Source organism: Pan paniscus, chromosome 6 (assembly GCF_029289425.2).
Source record: "Pan paniscus chromosome 6, NHGRI_mPanPan1-v2.0_pri, whole genome shotgun sequence".
In the NCBI taxonomy this organism is placed as follows: domain Eukaryota; kingdom Metazoa; phylum Chordata; class Mammalia; order Primates; family Hominidae; genus Pan; species Pan paniscus.
Genome location: NC_073255.2, coordinates 15,411,598 through 15,436,473, shown reverse-complemented (window position 1 = coordinate 15,436,473; position 24,876 = coordinate 15,411,598).

Genomic DNA, 24,876 nt, shown 5'->3' with positions numbered 1-24,876 from the left:
AGTACAGAAATTTTCATTTGAGCCTAGGCATGGTGGCTCACGCCTGTAATCCCAGCACTTTGGGAGGCCGAGGCAGGCAGATTGCTTGAACTCGGGAGTTTGAGACCAGCCAGGGCAACATGGCAAAACCCTGTCTCTACTAAAAATACAAACAATTAGCCAGGCATGTTCGCATTCACCTGTGGTCCCAGCTACCCAGGAGGCTGAGGTGGGAGGATTGATGAGCCTGGGAGGTGGAGGTTGCAGTGAGCCGAGACTGCAACACTGTACTCCAACCTGGGTTACAGAGTGAGATCCCATCTCAGAAAAAGTAAAAAAATAAAAAAAATTATCTTTTGAGAAAATTTTCTGTAAATGGGAATAAAAATTGGGTGATTAAGGGAAAGTATCATTAAGATGAGTGATTATACACCAGGCTGGTATTATGACTGGTGTGATATAGATGAATGGAGAGGCCTACTGTTGGAGGGGCCATCCTCAAATAAGAAAAAGGAAGGAGAAGAGAAAATTCATCAACTGTAGGGAAGTAAAACATGTAGGCTGTAGGTTACATATGATGATGGTAATATGATGATAATTCCCTTTTAGTTGCCTCAATTTTTTTCAGTGAAATTGGAAACCAGATCATCTGCTGAGAAGGAATTAGGGAGGAGAGTTTGGAGGTTTGTGGAGAGTGGAGAATATGTGAAATAGTTGTCTTGAAGAGTAGAATACTGAATTTACAACAAATACATAGTGGGTTGCTGGCATACATGGACTAAAATGCAATTTATGCTATTAATTCTGGTATGTTTTTCTCCACTTATGCTCAGTTTGTTAGATACAGGTGTAGAATTGGAGTAAAGTTGCTGTTAGCCAGAATTAGGATTTTTCTAGACAAATAAGATAGAAGGAAAGGGATAAAGTGAAAGAGGAATTTTATGAAGGGTGAACTGTTGTGATATTTCATGAAATCTAAACTGGGTAAGAAGTGAAAGAAGAGGAGACCAGGGGAATTATGGGCAGTAAAAAGTGATGTGGTGGGCATAATAATGCCCTCCCAAAGACACCCAACTCCTAATCTCCAGAACTGTGAATATGTTATGTTATGTAGCAAAGGCATCTTGCAGGTATGATTAAGGTTACAGACTTTGGGATGGGGAGATTTTCCTGAATTACCTGGGTGGGTACAATCTAATCATATGAGCCTTTCAAAGTGGAGAACCTTCTCTAGATGGAAGCAGAGGAGAGATGAGGCAGAAGGGAGGTTAGAGAGATTTGAAGCATACAAGGACTTGATCTGTAATTGCTAGCTTTGAAGATTAGAAAGTAGACCATAAGCCAGTGAATATGGGTGGATTTCAAAAGCTGAGAGCAACCTCTGATAACAGCCAGCAGGAAACTCAGACCCAAGTCTTAGAACTACATTTGGAATTTTTGGAACTGAATTCTGCCAGCAACCTAAATGAGCTTGGAAGTTGAAGCATCCTCACAGGCTTTAGGAAAGCAAGTACCTTGATTTGGGTCTTGTGAGACTCTAAGCAGAGAACCAGTTGAGCCATACTGTGCCTGGACTTCTGACCTACAGAAACTATAAGATAACAAATGGATGTTATTTTAACTCCAAAGTTTGTGGTAATTTATTATAGCAGCAATAAGAAACTAATACAAATAAGAATTGTCATATGATTGGAAGTACCATTGGGGATAAAGATGGCTGTGAGGGTACTAAAGTAAAACAACTGGAAAGTTAGGAAGTTTTGGTGAGAAAATGGGATGCTAGAAATATACATTTTGTGGGTGGTACATTTATTAGTGAAAAATGTTAGCTGAGACGGGGTAGAATATTTGAGTGCTAGAAGTGAATAGTTGAATACGTAATTTTATATGGATGACGACAAGCAGAGTAAGATAGTAATCTAGGTGCTAAAATGGTCACAAATGAGCGTTTGTGACCAGGAGTAATTACAGGAGCACAACAAGGGAGACTATAGTGTGTGTGAGTGTGGGGTGCAGGGTTGATGGAATGCCCTGCAAGGATGCCCAAACTTTTATGAATAAAATACCAATTACTGGGAAGAAAGCAACAAGCAGTACACTTCCAGGAGGGCCCATCTGGGTGGCATAGCATGGAAATATGGGAGGAAGAAAAAGAGTCACAATTCAGGGCAAGGCTAAAAGGCAAATAAAGTTTTCATAGATAGGTTTCAGTTATGAGTGTGAGGAGAAGCTTAGAGAAGATATTTAGAATACAGTGTAGCCCAGTGGTAGAGTTTGAAAGGAAGGGAAAGGCAAAAATTGGGTCAGTTTAGAGAGTGTGCAGATATGATTGTGAATGAAGGATGATCTGAAAGATTTGGACTTCTTGTCATGACTGAATCAAATAAAGAAGTAAGGCTTGATGAGATGCAAGCTTTGATAGTCCTTTTGAAAAAGTTGGGCAAGCATTCTAATTATATTCTTTCTCTTAAGATTAGTCTTTTAGGCAGTGAACTCATGTACGTTGTTAGTGGGAATGTAAGTTAGTTAAGCCATTATGGAAAACAGTATGGAGGTTCCTAAAAAAATTAAAAATAGAATTTCCATATGATCCAGCAATCCCAGTTTTGGTATATATCCAAAGGAAATGCAATCAGTATTTTGAAGAGATAATCTGCATTCCTATGCTCATTGCAGCATTATTCACAATGGCCAAGATATGGAATGAGCCTAAGTGTTTATTGACGAATGCATGAAGAAAGTATGTAACAGACACACAAAGAAATATTATTCAGCCTTAAAAAGAAGGAAATCTTGTCGTTTATGGCAACATGGATGAATCTGCAGAACATTATACTAAGTGAAATAAGCCAGACACTGAAAGACAAATACTGCATGATCTTACTTATATGTAGAATCTAAAAAAGTTGAACTTATAGAAACAGAGAGTGGAATGGTGTTTACCAAAGACTGGGAAGAGGGGTTGTTGGGGGCACCCGTTTGTAAAATGGAGCAAAGTTTCAGTTAGAAAGGATGAATAGGTTCTGGAGATAAAATGTGCAGCATAGTGATCACAGTTAATCATAATGTGTTGCACACTTGAAATGAGAGAGTAGATCTTAAATGTTCTTACCACAAAAAATGTTAAGTGTGTGAAGGAGGTAATGTATATGTTAATTAACTTGATTTAATCATTTCATAGTGTATACATATATTAAAATCATGTTGTACACCATAAATATATACATTTTTATTAGTCAATTACCTTAATAAAGCTGAGAAAAAAAGAATTTGTTTTTTAGGCAATTTAGTGCTGAGTAGGGCTGCCATGCAATCTAGAGCAGCTCTGCCTTATAATAGCATGTGTGACCACTTCGATTTCGTGTCCCTACTTAGAGATGGCAGCAGGCAGTTATACTGTTGTTAAAGACCTTGGGAAGTCAACGTCAGATACACCATATGACTTGATGTAAGCATGGGAAATTAGATTGCCTTACATTCTCTTGACTTTTTGACTAATCAAGAATGAAAATCTTGCTTTGTAATTCTGTACACAAAATGATAATATTTTAAGATGTACATATCTGTTTTTAGAAAGTGGTATGGGTTTTAAATGCAAAGGAGATCTGTCCTACCACTTACAGCCATCTTTCTTTACATCAATACTTTCATCCTTTATTGACTCTCTGAAGAAGCAAGTTAAAATAGATTAATCACATATGCTTTCTGTCCTAAGGAGAAAGTTTTTTTTCTTTAATTTAAGAAAAGCTATTTTCTAAATTTTATTTTCCCTTAGTAGTGATGAAGCTCAGTGGGGAAGAATATAATTTAATATTAGTAGATGTTAATTCTTTAAATAGAGTGCTTAAAAGTTTGTAGGAGCTTATTATTTGATTTGTAACTTCCAAAGACTATCTCTCTCCTGGGATGTTATACCCTCTGTTAAAATTGTGATGAATAACTCTATAAAAGTGTAGTTGGGGAATAAAGAAGAGACAAAATTCATATTCATCAGCAAATCCTTAGTCTGAAATCACCATACTGATTACTTAAAGTGAATAGCAATATAACTGGTGTATAACTTAAATAGTACAGAATCTTACAGATGATGACACTATGATGGTGTGGTTTTAAAGGCGTATGATTTGGAAATAAATGAAGTAATAGAAGATTAGATATTAGCATGTAATGTACTGTTTTTACTCTACAAATCCATGTTAGTGTTAATACAGAGTATTCAGAAAAATATAATTTGTGAGCAAAACTAAGACAAGTTGTTTAGAGAAAGATCAGGCTATGAATAAAATATGTCCTATCATCTGGCCATGACACATCAAAGTGGTCACATCATGGGAGAGTCTGTTGCTCTCAGAGTGCAGATGGTCACTAATGTGGTAGAGAAGCTGAGTGCTTCAGGGCTACCATCAAGAAAGTATGACTTGACTGTCTTTCATCTGGTGAGGAAAGTGCTTCTCACTTCTGTGTTGCACTAGCATGAGGTAAGTCATTTACTGCCCCAGAAATAACCCCATGCAATTACTTTACTTCTTAAATGATGTATCTGGCTTACTACTGTTACTCACATTTCATTTAGAGCCATAAGTTCAGGCCCATTAATAATAAATTCTTATTAACCTTTTCTAAAGGACAAGAGTAAAACTCTCCTGACAGCTGGATTGATTTCCATACTTGAATATCTTTCCATTGATCAACCTCTTCAGAGAGCCTTTCAAGTAAAGACCAAGTGTTTTGATTCTACTTCCTTTTGTTTCAACATTTAACCTCTAACATTCTTTCAATTTTATTAGGATTAAGTATGTTATCCAAAACAGATGTGTAATCTTTTTAAATTCATAATATCAGGGACAGGTATTTCTAAAGAACAATGTACAAAGATGTATACCATAAATATTTTATGTTGAATTTTCAGAGATAATATATTTTACTTATTTATGTTTTAGGAGAAAAGAGATTTTGAGAGCGAGAGAGATACATGGAGAGAGCATCCTTTATTTAATTACAAATTTTCATGTCTCAGGTTCCCTCTCTTCTAAAGTATAAACTAAGTTTCTGGTCTATAGAGCTTATTCCTTATCTTTTTACTTCCTTAGAGGTTGAGCAGCTCAACCATGATAGGCTGGAGCTAAATCGGTACAAGCATCTACCTCGCCTACATTGTGCTTGTGGGTCTATCTTTGGATAACTAGTTATCTGACCGTGAACGATTTCTAAGCCTCTTGGAGGAGAGAGTGAAATGTACAGTAAGTAGACTGGGTGAGCTGGAACATCCTGCTTAAACTGGTGATGTGGTAAATTGTTTTTCTGCTTCAATTCAGCCAAGACTTTTTTCTGGAGCCGGTTATGGGACTGTAAAGATGCCAGATTTTCTGTGCCACCCTTATCATATTTTCTCAGGAAAAGTGCACACTGCCACTTAGTTCTTATTAATGGCCCAATTACAAGCCTGCAGTCAAGATGATCTGTACATCTATTTATGTGGTGCCCATCATGCTTTCAAGCAGCTCAGACAAGTAAAGAAGGCAAAATTTTGGAAGTTATTTGATAAGATACACATTCGATCTATATCTGCTTCTGAGTAATAGTTTATTAGAAAGGGCTATTGGAGTCATTCTTTTTAAGAATGAAACTTGGATGTCATTTGTTTTTATTTTAAAAACCTAAAGTAAGTCTTTCCGAAGGTGACAAAGTAACATAGTAGGGGGCTCTATGGAAGTACTGGCTTACAGACAAGGAACTTAACATTTTATGTACCAATTTACTAAGAATCATGCAAGAGCTTTAGCTCTTTTAGCAAGATTGTAGATTAAAGATAATTTCCATGGCCTTCTAAACATTTTAATATTTTTTTTTGAAAGTGCGAAACGTGTTTTAATGTTTTACAGAATTCTGAGCGACAGAATTCTCAGTGTAGAGTGCTACAATAAATTGGATTACATATTAGAGGTGACTCAGCCTGTGGCTCTAGGAACAAGATCAAATTGGATGAGATGAAAGTCTGACTTGCCATAGCAAGTGTTTGTGGTTGTGCTGTGCCCAAGCAAAGAAGTACCTGCCTCATTGTGCTACAATAGCCTTATGTAAGTTGGTGTTAATCCGATTTGGACATGTTCATTATACCTTGGCATAGGTGATTTTCAGTAATGTAAATCACTTCATAATTCCAGTATTTTTCCAGGATAGGTACTTAAGAATCTTAAATAATTTTTACCATATACTGTAAGAATATCAATCATGCCTCTCACCACCATATAAAAAATTCTCTCACATTATCAAGGTTGATATGAATTCATTCATCAAGTATTTATTGAGTATTCACTGAGTGCCAGACACTCTTCCAGGCATTGGGGATAAAATAAAGAGCAGAAATAAATCATATCTCTCTCCTCCAGTACTTATAGTTCCAAAGGAAAGACAGGGACAACATACCCAGCCCATTAAATAAATAGCTAGAGTGACCATACTTCCTTGTATAATTAATCTACAGATACCTCTTTTAGTTTCAAAAAATGTTCTGGTTTAGACAACAGTCATCCTAAAAAATGATTTCATAAGTGTTATGAAGGTAAAAAGCAGAGTTAATGAGTGAGGGTCCCAGGGAGATCCTAGAGGTAACTCTTAAGAGTAATCTGGTCAAGAGGAGAAGGGGAAGGTTCTCAGAGTTAGGGAACAGCATGGTGTTGGAAACAGCAGACTGGGTACCTCTAATACCAACATTGGAGACCCCAGGTAGCAGAGACATTTGTATTTTTCCAAAGTTGTGTTGATACAATATCAGTGGATAACTTTAGATAAATTTTCATATGAACTAAAATATAATTTTAATATTTTAATTGATAAAAGGGAGGAAGACACTTAGATAAGAAAAGCACAGGCACATAGCATCTAATTCCTCCCTCGGCTGCAAATTGAAATGAGAAGCAATGTAATGCCACTAAGAGACTGGGTTTCAAATTCAGAAGACCTTGGTTTCAATTATAGTTCTACTAATGACCACTTTCTCTGTGATCTTGAGTAAGTTGCTAAAACCCCTAAGCCTCAAATTTTTCTTTGGTGAAAAAGAGAATTAATGTATGTACAGTGCCCAGAAAAGTGCCTGCATATTGGAAACATTCAGTTAATATTAGTTGTTATTCTGTACAATGACTCAGTCCCTTTACTTGGCTCCATCCTTAAACCGTATTTAAAGAAATAGGGTTTGGTAGCTAAAGTATAATTAAAAATACCTCAAATTCTTACCACATCCCTTGAAAATTGTCAACAAATATATTATTGTATTGATTTTGAGAATGCATTATTGTGTTCATTTTGGGGGTCTGCCTTACCAAATTTCCACTAACTCGGTAGCTTACAGCAATTGATTCTCTCAGTTATAGAGGCTAAACATCTGAAATTAAGGTGTCAGTAGAGCAGCACTCCATCTGAGGGGTCTAGAAGAGAATTTTTTTTTTTCTTTTTTTTGACTCTTCTAGCTTCTGGTGGCTTCGGGTATTCTTTGGCTTGTGGATGAATTACTCCAGTCTCTGCCTGCATCTTCACATTGCCTTCTGCGTGTTGTGTAATTTCTTACTCCCTTTCTCTTATAAGGACACTTGTGATGGCATTTAGAGTCCACCCAGGTAATCCAAGATAGTCTTCTTATCTCAAGATCCTTAACTTAATTATATCTACAAAGACTCTTTTTCAAAATCCGGTAACAGTCACAGGGATTAGGACATGCACATATCTTTTGGAGAACACAATTCAGCCCGTTACAATTATTAATGTAAAATTCCTCCTACCTGTAACTACCAGTCTTTATACCCTATCCAATGATGCCAGTCATTCCTCAAAACTCTCTTTTACACTCTCAAATTCTAATTCTAGAAGCTTCCTTGATACCAATTCATGAGAATCTTTTCTGATTCTCTAGCTAATGTTTTCTTTGGCCTTTTTTGTTGTTCTTGTTTTATTTTCTCTTCACTCTCTTACACAGATTTTGCATGATAAAATTAACTCAGAAGGTGACCCCAAATGTAAGAATGTTTGCCTCTGAGAAGCCAGAGAAGGGATGAGGGCATATAAGTTGTTAATATCTTAATACTTTTTTACTCTGTAACTCATTAATAGTGGTTTTCAGAGCCCTGCATACAATTAAATAACTGACTTTTGCCAGAGAGGACTCAGATCCCCCTTAATGAAAGAAATTCTTATAGACTGAATGTTTGTGTCCCCTCAAAATTCATATATTGAAATCCTGTTCCCCATTGTGATGGTATTTGTAGATACTACCTTGGAGCGGGAGGTGGATAAGTGACAAGGGTGGAGCCCTTATGATGAGATTAGTGTCCTTATAAGAAGATACAGAAGAGGGCTTACCCTCACCCCTCCCTTGAGAGGATACAGCAAGAAGGTAGATATCTGCAAGTCAGGAAGCAGGTCCTCCTGACAAGAAACCAGGCCTTGATCTTGGACTTTCCAGCTTCCAGAACTATAAGAATTAAGTGTTTGTTGTCTAAACTACCCAGTTTCTGGTATTTTTATTCCAGCAGCCTGAGCTAACTAAGACAGAAGTCTATGTGTATTATTTAGCAGCTCCTCTTTACTATCTCTGCTTTGAAAATGATGCAGGAGTCAGGCATGACTTAACAAATTTGGGGAATCATTTTCTCTATATGTAAATGAAGATTATCTGGAAGGACATTTGGAGATTCTTTTTCTCTATATGTAAATGAAGATTATCTGGAAGGACATTTGGAGATTCTTTTTCTCTACAGATAAACAAAGATTAATAAAGTGTTCGTAATAAACCCAAGTTTTTCCCACTGAACACTATAAGGAGAAAGTCAGCAGTAGATGGAGGTTTATTTCTGACAATATAGGTGACAGCATCAGGAAAAGTGCCAGTCAGAAGCATCACTAGAGAAGAAATAGTATTGAAATCAGTTTCCAGTACTGGTAATTCCCAGAGCCTACATTCTCACATCTTCTCACAAACTGCCAAATTATTGAAATAATTGATGCAGGATTTTTTTGCTCCTTAGGTTAGCTAAAATCCAGGTACTTGTCTCACAGCCAGGAAAAATTAGGCACATGGACACTTTAAAGGGCGAGGAGGTGGGTTTATTAGGTGAAAAGGAAACTCTCAGCAAAGAAAGAGGGGGTCTTGCCAATAGGCTCCCGCCTCACAGATTGAATACCAGGCCACCACTCAGGAGCTGAAGGGGCCAGGCTCCTCCCTGCTCCATAAAGCATGAATTTCTGGTGCCCACCCCATTCTCCCAGTGTGCAGGTGGACCCCAGTTCATTGTGGGCATGCCCAGACAAAACCCTGGGCAGGTTCCCTCATCTGCACAAAAGCATCTAATGTAAACACTTGTGGGGCAGGTCGGAGATTCTCTGGGGACCCTCCTTTATCTGCCTCCTGCATCTATCATAATGATATATGAAATAATGATATAAACTTATATTGGCCAAACTTTTGGCTTAACATCTATTGGGAGAATTCTGAAACAACAAGGTGGAAAAGGAGGGAAATCTTAAAGAATGCTGCCTCTGGTTTAATTCTTGGTTTGGGGAGAAGACTTCTGTTCATCACTTCTGAGGAAGCAGAAAGTCAAACAGCAATATTATGCCTATGAAATACTTGTCAGTAAAAGTGAGGATAGTACTCAAGGTGGAGATAGAGTATTCTTTAAGTTAAAATTTATTACCGAAAAGCATGAAGAAACTTTAGAAAGCATTTGTTTTGTATAGTTAATAATGGATTGCACATATAGATGCTCTAAAAGAAAATATAGTGAAGTCAGTGCCAGTTTGCTATCTTTGTACTGCAATAACCTGTGCAATTTATTTTTTAAATTTAATTTTTATTTTTTAAAGTTATGAATGTACTTTGTTTAAATAGTGAAATGGTCCTACAAGTTTTTGTCATAAAATATTGAAGTTCTTTTTCTCTTTTCTCATATTATATTCCCAACTTACATTTTTAAGTTGATTTATTTTCTGGCTTTTGCATCTACATCTCTAAGTAGTATTTTGACATTGCTGTTTCTACTTTTTCATTTTCAGAAGTTATCTACTGATTTTTCATAGAATGAAGTGAATTTAGCTTTCTGTCCCTACAGTCCCACTGTCCCCATAATAAGCATGTGCAGTTCTTCCTCCATTTTCCAGTTTTGTTATAATTTTGGTTAGATCTGTTGATCGATATTAACAGAATAAATATTATCAATGTTTATTTTTTAATATCTAAGATTTATTTTTCTATTTTTAATTATTAAAGGAACACAAGTTAAAACAAATAACATTCTCTAAAATATCCAATTATATGACAAAATGAGGAAGTGATTTGAAATAAAAGAGCTAATTTTCTTCTATAACATAGGTGCAAATTAACAGATGTGATTACATTATTAACACTGATAATTAGGGACATTTAGATTCAAGTGGTTTTAAAAAGGGAAAGTAATAACTATTTCAAATAAATGAACACAATTTCTGAATAGCTAAAGGAAAATAAACTAAAAATTTTAAAGGAGAAAATAAATGTCAAGTAAACATTTTTTAAAAAGCAAAAAACCAAGATGACAGTATTATGCCAAGTTTAGCAGCATTGATAATAAATGTGAATGGACTAAAATCCCATCATAAAAGTTTCGGAAAGTCTCAAATTTGATTAATCAGATAAAAACTCCACTGCCTAGTGTTTACAATGCTTTGACCATATTTAAAACAAAAGATATAGTATGTTTAAAAACAAGACAGGATAAATCAAACAAAAATATGGTTATATCATTAGTACCAGATAAATTAAAGACATTACCTGAAAAGAGGCAGAAGAGCAATAATAAAAATAAAATCAGAAAGTAACAAATTAAAACATAGGAACAGGAATAGAAACGTTCCAACTTGAAGGTAGTTCCTTGAAAGAAAAAAAATTCCCACTTTTCTAAAATTCTGCACTGATTAAACAAACAACCAAAATTCTGTTAGGAATAGTACACATGAATTATGAATAAGGAATGCAATACATTGGAATGGATAAGATTGTTCGCTAAGTGCTTGTTTCAAAATGACCGCTGAAACAATAAAAACAATGGCTGTAAAGAGCAATAACCATATACTAACAATGAATGGTATGGAAGATAATGGAAAAAGATCCAGCCAAGAGGCAAACTAAAAAACAAACTAAAAATAAGAAATATATAGTTTAGACCAATATAGTGAAAACTAAATAACTTTACTTAAATATGTAAAATAAGACTTTTAGTAGATTAGAAAATATATCAGAGGTTCCATGTTTGTACCAAACTTAGTTCACTTAAAATAGGAAAGCAAGATTTCATAGTCAATTGTGGAGAAAAAAATGTAATAACAAAAATCTGAAAATTGGTTTATTTTATGAATTGGGAATTATGTTTCTGAAATGTATTTTCTCTTTGCTCATCTAGGAGCAAAGTCTGCATATAGGCTATGTCTGCATATAGGCTAAAGCATGAAGTTTATTGTCCAGACATGGGAGAGTAGTATCAAAGATCATAAAATAAAAAAGAAGAAAATATCACCTAGAGCAGTGCTTCTCCAACTTCAATGTGCCTTCACTTGACAGTCTTGTTTAAATGCAGGCTCTGGCTCTGTAGGTCTGTGTGGGTTCTGAGACTCTGAATTTTTAAACCATGCCTCAGTGATGCTCATCTATTTGGCCATGAACTACACCTTGAGCAGCAAGGCCCAGTGCCCTGGTTCTCTAAGCATAGTCCCCAGAACAGCAGCACCCATATCAATGTGGGCGCTTGTTAGTCTGCAGATTCTCAGGCTCTGCCCCAGCCATACTGGATTAGAAACTCTGGGAATGGGGTCCAGTAATCTGTGCTTTAAGAAGCCCTCCAGATGATTCTGATGTTCCCTGAGGCTGGAGAGTCATTGACCTGGAGCAACTCCTACCAGACACGAAGATAAAATAGAAAGTCATTTTGTGGCTGAGTCTGTGTGCATGTATGTGTGTAAGACCTAAGCATTTTACTTCTGTCAAAAGGAATGACTCTCTGAAGGGGAGTGGGTAAGTAATTGCAGACTTACAGGAATACCAGATGGGTTTGATAGAAAATTTTCAGTGAAAATCTATCACCTGTGCTTCTTAGAGAATTTCTAAACCCCTCCAGAGAAACCCAACACAGGGCAGGCTTGTAGATGGAAGTCTATGGATTGTTGGGACTGACTTAACACAATTTAATTCCCGTAGACTATGTAGATATCATGGAATATTCTGAAGCTAGCAGTATCTGTCCCTCTTCTTTACCATGGAGGTCATGAAGGGAGCCACGAAAGACAATTATTGACTTCGGGTAGAAAATGTTGCTTCAGAGAGGAAAAAAGGGACCTTGTAGAAAAAAGGTGGCCCTCCTAAACTGAGATGATAACCAGAGTGGCAGCCAAACTCAGTTTCTGCTGGGACTGTTACTGCAGAGAGAGGTGCATTATTCCTTGAGGTGGCTGAGCTCCCACGGAACCACACAATACTTTGTAGACCTGACGAAAGTTATTCAGACATTTAGGGTCAATCTATAAGCTCAGAGATGGAGGCCGTGGGTAGAGAAAGGCACAAGGAGATAGTTCTTGGTACTGGTTTCCTTTTCTAATTCCTTGAGGTTGAGGATACAGAAGCTTCTCTCTGCAAAATCGCTAACTTGGGAAAGGAAAAAGGTCTGGAAAGAAAACCAAAATGGAGAGAAATAGATGCATAGTGTATGAACTTAGAGTTGAGTGAATATTTACAAAAAAGAGATTGTTTCTTAAACAAAATGAGATGTAGTTACCTTTAATTGGCAGTTCATCTTTTTTCTCTTTTAGTAGATTTGTGGAATATAGAACAATAAAAAAGCTATGTTTATCTTTATATATGAGTTTAGAGTGCAAATTTCAACTGCAGTATTTTCATAAAAAAAAAGGTTGTAATAATAACTATGCATCAGTTCATGAAGGAACAAAACATGTTTGGTGTGGTTTTTTTGCCTAATTTTCCCTATAAAATTGACATTTCAATTGTGCATTTTTTGGAACCCTCATAAATTTGTTTGAAAATTCACTGAGAAGAATAAATGGGGGAGAGAGAATACATAAAGTTTGGTGTCTGAGGTGTACTATTGTGGGTAAAGTTTTTTTTCTTTTTTTTTTTTTTTGAGACGGAGTCTCGCTCTGTTGCTCAGGCTGGAGTGCAGTGGCACAATCTTGGCTCACTGCAATCTCCACCTCCCGGGTCCAGGCCATTCTCCTGCCTCAGCCTCCTAAGTAGCTAGGACTACAGGCATCCGCCACCACGCCCGGCTAATTTTTTTTTGTATGTTTAGTAGACACGGGGTTTCACCATGTTAGCCAGGATGGTCTTGATCTCCTGACCTTGTGATCCGCCCGCCTTGGCCTCCCAAAGTGCTGGGATTACAGGCGTGAGCCATCGCACCCTGGCCTATTGTGGGTAAATTTTAACTTTTAATTCTGTGTGAATTCTGGAGCCAGGTTGTTTGAGTTTGAGTCCCACACATGCTACTTTCTCTATCAGTTTTTACATTATATAAATGGTGATAATAACAGTACCAAACATGAAGAATTGTGTCAAGTATTAAGTGAGTTAATACAGTTACTTCATTACTTGATACTAAGGGTTAAGTATTTGTTAGTTATTGCTATTTTTGTTCTGCTTTTCCCCAAAACTTTTAACAATAATTATTTTTATTTAAAAAAAAAAGTGTTATAAAAGTGAAGTGAGGTGACCAGCAGAGATTCTGATTTAGCATGTGGATTTTAGATATTTATGCCTTGAGATGTTTCTATAAAAGATAGTGATGAGTTTATGTATTTTAATTTTTTTCTTGAAAAGAAATAGAAGATTGTTGAGATTTATGTTTTTTTTTCCTGATAAACTGTGTCTGGCAATTTTGTGGATACGCCATTCCCAGAATCTCATTGGCATCTTCTGTTTCATTTTTGATGATCATTTGAAGGAAATTAATTTTAAAGAACTGTGGCTGCAACTGGTTACTATGAAGGAAACACCCAGCAGAAAACAATCTGAGCATTTCAGTGACTTTGAGGTGATTTGGTGGCTTACCTTTTCACTATCTTTCAATCATAATTAAAAATTAAAGCTTTATGTAATTAAAAGAACTTGGCTTTGACTGTAGTTCCAATAATGCATGGGGGTTAAAAAAAAAGTGCAGTTGGCAACTTGAGATAGTACGGAGTTTGCATTTGTCATTCAAAACAGATAATCTTATAGACTCTCTTGTCAGGGACAGGAAATAGATTTTTGATGCTATCTAACATTGATTGAACTGCCACAGAACTGATGGAACAAGATTTGAAGGGTACTGCTTTAAACAAGCTTGAAATATTCTTTTCATATGGTTTAATCATGCGAGAATGAGAAATAAAACAATTATGAAAGGAGGGGTTTCATTGACTTCCTTAAAGGCAACTCTCGCCTACTAAAACCACTGATTATTTAAGGTTATTTGCAAGTGTTTTTTTTGGAAGTGTGGTGAAGAGATAACATGAAGATTGGGAGACCTGCTTTTTTTCCTCTCCCTGAGTCAATTTGCATCTAATCTGTGCAGTCCGTGGAACATGATGGCTTTATGCTATTCTTATCTCCTTATTGATATTTTACTCATCATGGACCTAACAATAGTTTTAACTCAAGAAAAATAGACCATAGGAAAATAACAGTAATTCAGCCTTATGGAAAAATTATTTAAATTATTCAGATATAAAAATATTTATTTTAACATTGAAAGAATGAGAAAAGCTAATACAAAGAACTCTAATTGAAGTAATATTTCTAGATAACTTCCTATACAAATAGAAGAATAAATAAACTCCAGAAGTCAATTGCTTTTGGCTTAGTGTTTAATGGAATCCTACAGTCTCTTTCCTTAAATAAGTGACCTGATTAGATTTCACATATAATTAAGTGACAGCTTTAAGGACAGTGTTTCACAAATACAATTTCAGTACAAGAAATGTTCATCGAAAATAGCACTGAATTTTATTACTAAGAACATTTTTAACATTTATAATTGTTCTTTTTTACATTCCTTAAAGACCATGGGATGAGGATCTGCTATTTTTGTTTATAGCAGAAATATTTTTATATTCATTTAAGAATATGTATATTACTCTGTCAAAAATAATTTCTTATCAGTAGAAAGAACAACTAAATTGATATGCAGTAAAAGCCTACTAGTGTGGAATATAGTCATTATTTTTAGATTTCTGAAAGTGTTATTTTGAGTGCTTTTAGTGTGTAATATAAACTGTATAATTTTTAAAAAGACTTTATATAAAGCCCTGTGTTGCTCTCAATCTGTTTACCTGCCACTGACAACCTTCATAAACTTGTCCACAGAGGATGCCATAGCCCCAGGGGGCAGGTGGAGAAATCATGGTCAAATTAAAAACAACGTTCCCATTGCATAATAATGCAGGGTCCTAAAACAAGTAATGGCGTCCTTATTAGAAAATCTGTATTTTTTTCATCATGGATTAGTTTTAATCTTTTACAAATATTGCACTTAAACACTATTTATCTTGATTACTGCCCTTTTTGCTGCCCACTTAAATTTTGTCCCTGAAAGAACGCCTCATCCACCTCACTCTAACCCAGGCCCTGTTACACACCCTTCTGAGGATGGTTTTATTTATTTTATGATGTGAATCTAAGACTATTCGTTTTATTTTTCTGTACTGCATTTTTATTTTGTAAAAAAAAAAAAAAAAACCCACAATTTTTTCAGCAATGAGCTTAAGAAATAAAAGTACAGTTTTAAGGATAAATTAAATATTGATTTTCTATTAATGTTTTACAAAATGTTGGTGGGTATTCACCATCTGGCATTGGAGCTATGGTGATATCACTGATTACATGAAAACCGGAAGACCAATACCTGCTGAAGAAGCATTGGCATCTACTTCCAAAGTGAATGGTTTCTTTTAGGAGTTGCCAAAAGGGATGATTTAACCCCAAGCAAGCAGCTGCAGAAACTGTATCTACATGTTACTCTTTGAAGCATGCATTGTATTTAGACCTAATGAGTCTTCTTTTAAATTAATTTTGCTCTTTTTCAAATTCAAGTTTTCTTGTGCATATTTGAAAACTAAAGTGAAAACTGTTACTATTTTGGTCCTGTTAGCAGAACTTCAGACATAGTTAAATGATGCCAATTTTATATCTGTGCTATTAGAAGCTTCAGTGGAAAATTAGAAAATTAGAAATTAGTCAACTACCCTAATGAAACTTTCTTTTTTTAAAATTTATTTTATTTTATTTTATTTTTTGAGACGGAATCTCACTCTGTTGCCCAGGCTGGAGTGCAGTGGTGCGATCTCGGCTCACTGCAAGCTCCACCTCCCGGGTTCACGCCATTCTCCTGCCTCAGCCTCCCGAGTAGCTGGGACTACAGGCGCCCGCCACCGTGCCCGGCTAGTTTTTTTTTTTTTTTTGTATTTTTAGTATAGATGGGGTTTCACCGTGTTAGCCAGGATGGTCTCCATCTCCTGACCTCGTGATCCTCCCGCCTCGGCCTCCCAAAGTGCTGGGATTACAGGCGTGAGCCACCGCGCCTGGCCTGAAACCTTCTTTTCCCTATTCAATTCATAGAGCCAAAGTAAACAATTTAGAAATACTGTTAAAGGAAAATATCTGATATTATTGTGAATGCTCTTAAAATTCAGTTAAAAAAGTTCTACATACATTAAAGATTAAATAATTTTTTTGCAGTAAAATTATAAATACCAAGTTTGGAACACAACATCATGGTAAATGCAGTGTTTCTTAATAAATTAGAAGCTTATGATGCGGCTATGTATTGGTGTGGTGCCACAGAATTCATAATTGCATTCAAATATTTGATATAGAGTAAAATTCACCCGTTTTAGTGTAGTTCTGAAAGTTTGGAGAAACAGCCATATATCCATGAAGAATTTTTAATTGTCAATATAATAGCTGAAAATGAATAAATTGACCCTCTTTGATGCTTATAAAAGGAATATGTGACTAACACATAAATCATAGAAAACTCCAAGGAAAATATAAAAGATAACTCTTTCCCTCTCTCTATATATATATCTATAGATATAATATATATATCCCCAAGATATATATATATATCTCCCCAAGATATCCACTGTTAATAATTTGGTGTCTGTACCTCCAATTTTTTTTAATGTGCATTTTATAGTCTACCAAATGGTACTGTAATGTGCATGGTGTTCTGTGGGGTTTTCACAAAAAGCTTTTTTTTTCCCAACTTTTATATTTAGGGGGTACATGTATAGGTTTGTTATAAGGGTATATCACATGATGCTGAGGTCTGGGTTATGGATGATCCCATCACCCACGTACTGAGTATAGCACTCAATAGGTGGTTCTTCAGCACTTTTCCCCCTCTCTCCCTCCCGCTTCTAGTAGTTCCCAGCTTCTACTGTTGTCATGTGTATGTCCATGAGTACCAAATGTTTAGCTCCCACTTATAAGTGAGGACATGTGTTTGGTGTTCTGTTTCTGCATTAAGTTGCTTAGGATAATAGCCTTCAGTTGGATTCATTTTGCTGCAAAGGGCATAATTTTGTTTTTTTTATGGCTGTATAGTATTCCAAAGTGTATATGTACAGCATTTTCTTCATCCAAACCACCATTGATGGGCACCTGGGTTGATTCCATGTCTCCAGTATTGGGAATAGTGCTGTGGTGAACATGTGAGTGCGTGTATCTTTCTCGTAGATTTGTTTACTTTTGGATATATACCCAGTAATGAGATTGCTGGGCTGAGTAGTAGTTCTGTTTTAAGTTCTTTGATTAATCTCCAAACTGCTTTCCACAGTGGCTGAACTAACTCACATTTCCATCAATAGTGTATAAGCGTTCCCTCTTCTCCACAGTCTTGCCGGTATTTGTTTTTTTTTTTTAACTTGTTAATAGCCATTCTGACTGGTGTGAAATAATATCCATTGTGGTTTTGATTTGTGTTTCTCTGATGATTAGTGATGTGGAGCTTTTTTTATGTTTGTTGGCTGCTTCTATGTAGTCTTTTCACAAAATATTTTGATTACTTTTCTTGCACATAAATTTTACTCTTTAACATTACTTTTAATGGCTAAAGCTGCAATTACTTTTGCACCAACCTATAAAAAAATGCTATATAACATTTCCCAATATGTCAGGATTGTAGTTTATCTAGTCCCTTCCCTATTATTGGAGAATTGCATTGTTTCTAATATTTTCCTATCAAAATCTGTACCGGTTGCACACACATCTTGGTGTCTGTTTATTTTCTTATGATATATTTAAAGAAATAAAATATTTTGGCTAAAGCATGTACACACAGTGGTTAAGCATTTTATACTTCCTTTGAAAATTTGTTCTAATTAAAAATATTTACTATTATAATTCTGAAGGAAGACGGTGAATACGGGCTTGATGAGAGGGGGGAAAAAAAACTTTCCCTAACCTAAGTAGAAAGGGAGATCTCAAATTGAAGGATTTTTTTTTCAGGTTAAAATCTGAAAAAAATAACTGATAGGACTATATTTAAAAATCAATTGAAGGCTCTATCACAGTGGTTTTCAACCAGGAATGATTTTTCCCTCTCCCAGTGCCCTCAGCCTCAGTCCCGGGACATGTGGAAATGCCTGGAGGAGTTTTGGTTGTCATGAAAAGGAGGTAGGTTGAGGCCAGGGATGCTGCCAAACATTTTATACAGCATAGGACACTCCACCTCCCTTCTTTCCACTCCCATCCCACCAAATATTCTCCTAACCACCCCCCCGCCTCAAAAAAAAAAAATGAAAAGAAGTGTCACAAAATTGTCTGGCCCCAAATGTTAATATGTAATATTGAAGCTGAGAAACCTTACTTTATCAGAAACTGAATGAAAGATGAGAAAAAAAAACAGGAAAAATGTTATCAAATCTTTCTCAGAGGGAAAGTATCTCGAAAGCCTTAGGTACTGAAGCTTCAAGTGCGGACATAAGCAATTAGAAACTGAATTGATGTGTAAACAAATAGGTGGAAGTTCTGATCTCTAATCAGGAACCATTATTTGTTTAAATAGAGATAGTTCATAACAATAATTTAGAAAGAAATAAACAATAGTCTTTACTTTCACTGGTTAGCTCACCTAACATTTCAGTGTTAGTATGTTTGTTTTGTTAGTAAGTTTGTTTTAATATGTTAGTATGTTTTATTAATATATATAAATATAAAACACCCAGTGTTTTATATCTATATGATTATTTTATAGAAAACTTAAAAATTCAGTTGTAAAAGCATGGAGTACATAATGTTTTAATCATTAATTTCTAAATGACTGATTTGTGTGTCAAAAATCAGCTGTTTGTAGCTATTGATATTTCAGATAGAGTGACGTTCTTTTAGCTAGCTGGTACGTGCTATGCCATGAAAATCTAACTTATTTCAGTGATGATTGCATTACATAAAGGGTGAGGCCATAGAAGAATGTTTTATGAGGATGTTATAGATCATATGTGTGTGTTGGCGGGGTTTCATCAGTAGCCTTGGGCCGGGGATTTGACACTTTGTGAAATAAGAAATATTTTTAATTTTCTTGTCATGATACCATCTACTATTACATGAAGTAAACAAAAACATGTGTCATATGCTCAGATGAATAATTCTTACAAATAATAGATGACTGATATTCTCAATGCAAGTTAAGCTTTCATTGTTTCTTCAGGAAGGAGAAGCATGATCATTACTATTTTCATTTTAAAGGTGGGAAATAGAGATAAAAGACTAAAACAAGTAGAAGTCTTTTTATTATTGCTTGTTTTATGTTATCTTTTATAGGTAAGTCAGACTTGTAGTCTATGGATGGGTGTATTGAGGTATGTAGTTGGAATTGTTCAGAGAACATATTTATGATGTTCTTTTATCTCATTGCACTTTAGCAGAAATCACCTATAGAAGTAGTTGCATAAGATCAGCATAGATTGGCAGAGCCTTCTTATAATCAGTGGGAGGGGATTGTTGTCCTGACTCACCAAATATAACTCTCAGTTGGTGCAAAATTGTGTCTTCGACCATTTCTCCTTAAATTGTATCCTGATGCCTTGATGATGTATAGCAGATGATATGGATGAATACTCTACCTAGATGGGAAATAGGGAGACTGATCTTCTTCTCATATTGATTACATTAATGAATTAGAATTGGCCAGGAGAAGAAAACATTTCCATTGTTTAATTATTGTGGGAATGAATAAGTCAGTATCAACCAAGTCTGTCAATCCGAAGTATTCTAACTCTCTAGGGTGGACATTTTCAAAATTCAAATAGACAATATTAAATAATTCCATTATTAATTTAGATCAATTTGTTTAATTATAGTAAGATGAATTTTGTAGGCAGGCAGTTTGGAAAGCAATGCTGTTTAAAGCATTCAGAACAATAAGAATAATGCTGAAGATTCTTCTGTTATCAAAGAGAAAACTATTTACAGTTGCTCTAAATTTTTACATGTGAAATAATCTCTGCTGTGCTCTGTAGTGTTAAAATGAAATCTTAGTCAAGATTTAGTTCAGGAACTTTTTAATCAAACAGAACATTTGGTCTCTATAGTATTAATGATTCTATTAATACAGAAATAGTGATTCTGTATATTTACATGGCTCCAAAATTACTAACGAGAACTTAGCCTATTTTAATGTATTAATTTTTCAAGTGGAATAAGAAGTTCTCTTAAAATAAATAAAAGCAATAAATAACTTGTTCAAATAATATATCAAGCTCTTTGCCTTGATGACTTTTTAAGAAATTTCAAGAACATTTTCCCAAATCTTAATGAAAGACTGATAGATTTTTTTTTATTATTATACTTTAAGTTCTAGGGTACACGTGCACAACGTGCAGGTTTGTTGCATAGGTATACACGCGCCATGTTCATTTGCTGCACCCATCAACTCATCATTTACGTTAGGTATTTCTCCTAATGCTATCCCCCGCCAGCTCCCAAACCCATGACAGGCTCCAGTGTGTGATGTTCCCCACCCTGCGTCCAAGTGTTCTCATTGTTCAGATCCCACCTATGAGTGAGAACATGCGGTGTTTGGTTTTCTGCCTTTGTGATAGTTTGCTGAGAATGATGGTTTCCAGCTTCATCCATGTCCCTGTAAAGGACATGATCTCATCCTTTTTTATGGCTGCATAGTATTCCATGGTATATATGTGCCACATTTTCTTAATCCAGTCTATCATTGATGGACATTTGGGTTGGTTCCAAGTCTTTGCTACTGTGAATAGTGCTGCAGTAAACATACATGTGCATGTGTCTTTATTGTAGCATGATTTATAATCCTTTGGGTGTATACCCAGTATTGGGATTGCTGGGTCAAATGGTATTTCTAGTTCTAGATCCTTGAGGAATCGCCACACTGTCTTCCACAATGATTGAACTAATTGAATAGAACAGATTTTTAATGACATAGGTAACCTTTCTCTTTTCTACCATATCTTGAAAATTTATTATATTTTCAGTTTTGGAAGTTCAATAATGACACAAATATTAAGTAATACAGAGCTTATAGTAAATGTAATATCTTGTGAAAGGGTATATTCATATCCGTATAATTATCACATATATATCACATATATATTAAAATGAATGCATATTTTAAAAGCAGTGAATATTTTTTCTTTTTTTATTCAGTTAGCCAGAGGCTACTCAATAGTTCTTTTAAAAAGTGTAATGGAAGATCTCACTTTATATTTCAAAACTACTTTAAAGTAATGAACAAATTTTTCTCTCTCTCTTGTTTCATATTTTCCTGAAAAATTAGTACCTGGGGTGATATAATATATATAGAAACCTGCAACCTACATTATTTAATAATTCAATATTTCTCCCAAGAAGGGAGCTTTTGCTAACAAAGTAAATGTTGATATACATACTAAAAGCCAGAAAATACTAAAGTTTCCTTTGTATAAAGATCCTGCAGTATTTGGTGGTATGCTTAGCAGCCCCCAGTTGCTGATGGTAATTTGATATTGAAAATGGTCATGTAGGTTAGCATTAGCTCTACATTGTATTTAAAGTGTGGGTTCTGTGCACTCTAATGTGTAAGAGATCTCATCTATTTTACCCTTGTCCTCTTAAAGAAGATGTAGTTAAAAGATATATTTAGTGTCTGTCTATTGTCGACACTTGTGTCATTTTGCCCATGCAGAAGTGCTTAGATACTAGATGCTAGAAGACACTGGAAAGCAAAAAAAAAAAAAAAAAAAAAAAAAAAAAAAAAATGCCCTGATGACAAGTGATTTTTTGGCATTTATATAGATACTGACTTTTAAAAGAATGACTGACAATGTAGAATTGAACCTAATAAAGCCACATGATTATGCTAATGCTTAAAAGCAATCAAAATGATCTTAGATTAAATGTTGATACTTTAAGTGTAACACTTCTTAAGTAATAAAAAGTTAAGAAAGAAAATGAGACTGAATACCTTTAGATGTTTTAACAGGACACTTAATGAAATAGAAGATAATTTGCGAGAAAATTGGAAGATTCTTCAATGTAATCTGATAACAGCATTGAAACTTTCTCAGCTTTACTTTAAAAGTGTGGAGGACACAATATAAAATGGCCTTTCAGAACATAACTTTTTATTTTTTACTTATTTTTTTAATGGTGAGGAAAAAAGTGGCAATCTTCCAGCAAAGCTGACCTTCTAAAGTGAATTCAAATTCTTAGCATGCTTTGTTTTAGTGCAATGCAGCACGGCTCAGTAGAGCAAGTCAGATGAAAAGTTAGAGGGTCAGAAGTTCGATTCCAGACCCTGTAACTAAATTGCAGTATAATCTTGGGGGTAGGGAATAACATTCTGGAAACCTGATTGCCTTCTCAAACTGACTGTGAAAGATAAACTTCCGATATCAATGAAGATGACCTATTAAAAGAATTTTAGTTTTTGAAAATGTTAAGATGTTGATATGCAAAATAATATACTTTATTTTGAAAACTTTTGCAATCAGTGTGCGCAGTTTCCACAAAGTCGTGAATAGCAATTACAAAATATATATGCTTGTGATGAGTGTACAATTAAAAGATAATGGTACATGTATTCCTTACATTGTTTGAAAGTTCAGGTTTCAAATGTCGTTGTCATGAGCTTTAATCCTAGCATTGTTTCTGTGCTTTTAATAACATGGCTTAATTTCTAGTCTCACATCAAGATGATGACTACGGCAGTTCCCAGTCTCAGAGAAGTAATGTAAGTCTTAATTAATGTTTGTAAAACTATCTAGGAGCCATGGATGAGAAGAGTTATGAACAGCGGAGCTGGAGTTGTTATTGTAAGAGGTGACTGCATATTGCCTTGCATTACACTAATGTGACAACAATAGGTATTATTCCATTATTAATAATAGGTGTAACTCGGCTGCTATTCAACATGATTAGCATGTTTCAAATTTTCATGTTAATGAATTCACAGATAATAAATGCTGCCACTGGCTGTGTCTATGTGCAAAGGAACCAAGTTATTACATGGTCTTTCTCTACTGTAACTCTTTCCTGAATGAATGCATTACAATTATTAATGGAGTAAAATAATCAGAATATTTCCTGTTTGGAAATTTGTGGCTCCACATAGACACAATTGGCCTGTCAGTTTAAACCATGTTTAGAATGCTCTCGTGTCAATACTAGTGTACTCTTTTGGCTGTAAGACAGTGATATGGCTATAAATGTACAGGGATACTGTGGGAAAATTGAGGGTTTGTTCCATACCACTGCAATAAAGTGAGTATCACAATAAAGTGAATTACACAATTTTCTTGTTTTCCCAGTGCATATAAAAGTAATGTTTACATTATATTGTAGACTATTTAATGTGCAATAGCATTATCTCTAAAAACAATGTAGATACCTTAATTTAAAAATACTTTGTTGCTTAAAAAATGCTAATGATAATCTGAGCCTTCAATGAGTCATAATCTGTTTGCCTTAATGTGGATGGCTGCTGACTGATCAGGGCGGTAGTTTCTAAAGTTTGCAGTGCCTGTGGCAGTTTCTTCAAATTTTGCCATGTCAGTTGACTCTTCACAAAAAATTCTTCTCCCAAACTCCTGTTAATGTTGCTATTTTGACCTCCCCCCATGAATCCTGAATGTTCTTAATGCCACCTAGAAGGTGGCATTTCCAGAAGCTTTTCAATTTACTTTGCCAAGATCTATCAGAGGCATCACTATATGACAGCTATTGCCTTACAAAATATGTTTCTTAAATAACAAGACTGGAAATTTGAAATTACTCCTTGATCCATGGGCTGCAGAATGGATATTTTGTTAATAGGCATGAAAACAACATGAATCTCCTTGTACATCTCCATCAGAGCTCTTGGCTGACCAAGTACATTGTCAATGAGCAGTAATACTTTGTAAAGGCATCTTTCTTTTGAAGCAGTGGGTCTTACCAAGTGGGCTTAAAATATCTTGTAATCCATGGTGTAAACAGATGTTCTGTCATCCAGGCTTTGTTGTTCCATTTACAGAGCTCAGGCAGAGTAGATTTAGCACAATTCTTAAGGGCCTTACTATTTACAGAATGGTAGATAACCATTGACTTCAATTTAAGTCACCAGCTGCATTAGCCGGTAACAAGAGAGTCAGCCTGCGCTTTGAAGCTTTGAAACCAGGAGTTGACTTCTCTCTAGTTATGAAAGTCCTACATGTCATCTTTTTTCCAACATGAGGCTGTTTTGTCTACAATGGAAATGTGTTTTCAGTGTAACGACTTTTATCAGCTAGCTAGATCTCCTGGATAACTTGTTATAGCTTCTGCATCAGCGCTTGCTGTTTCACCTTGCACTTTTATGTTATAGAGAGGGCTTCTTTTCTTAAACCTAATGA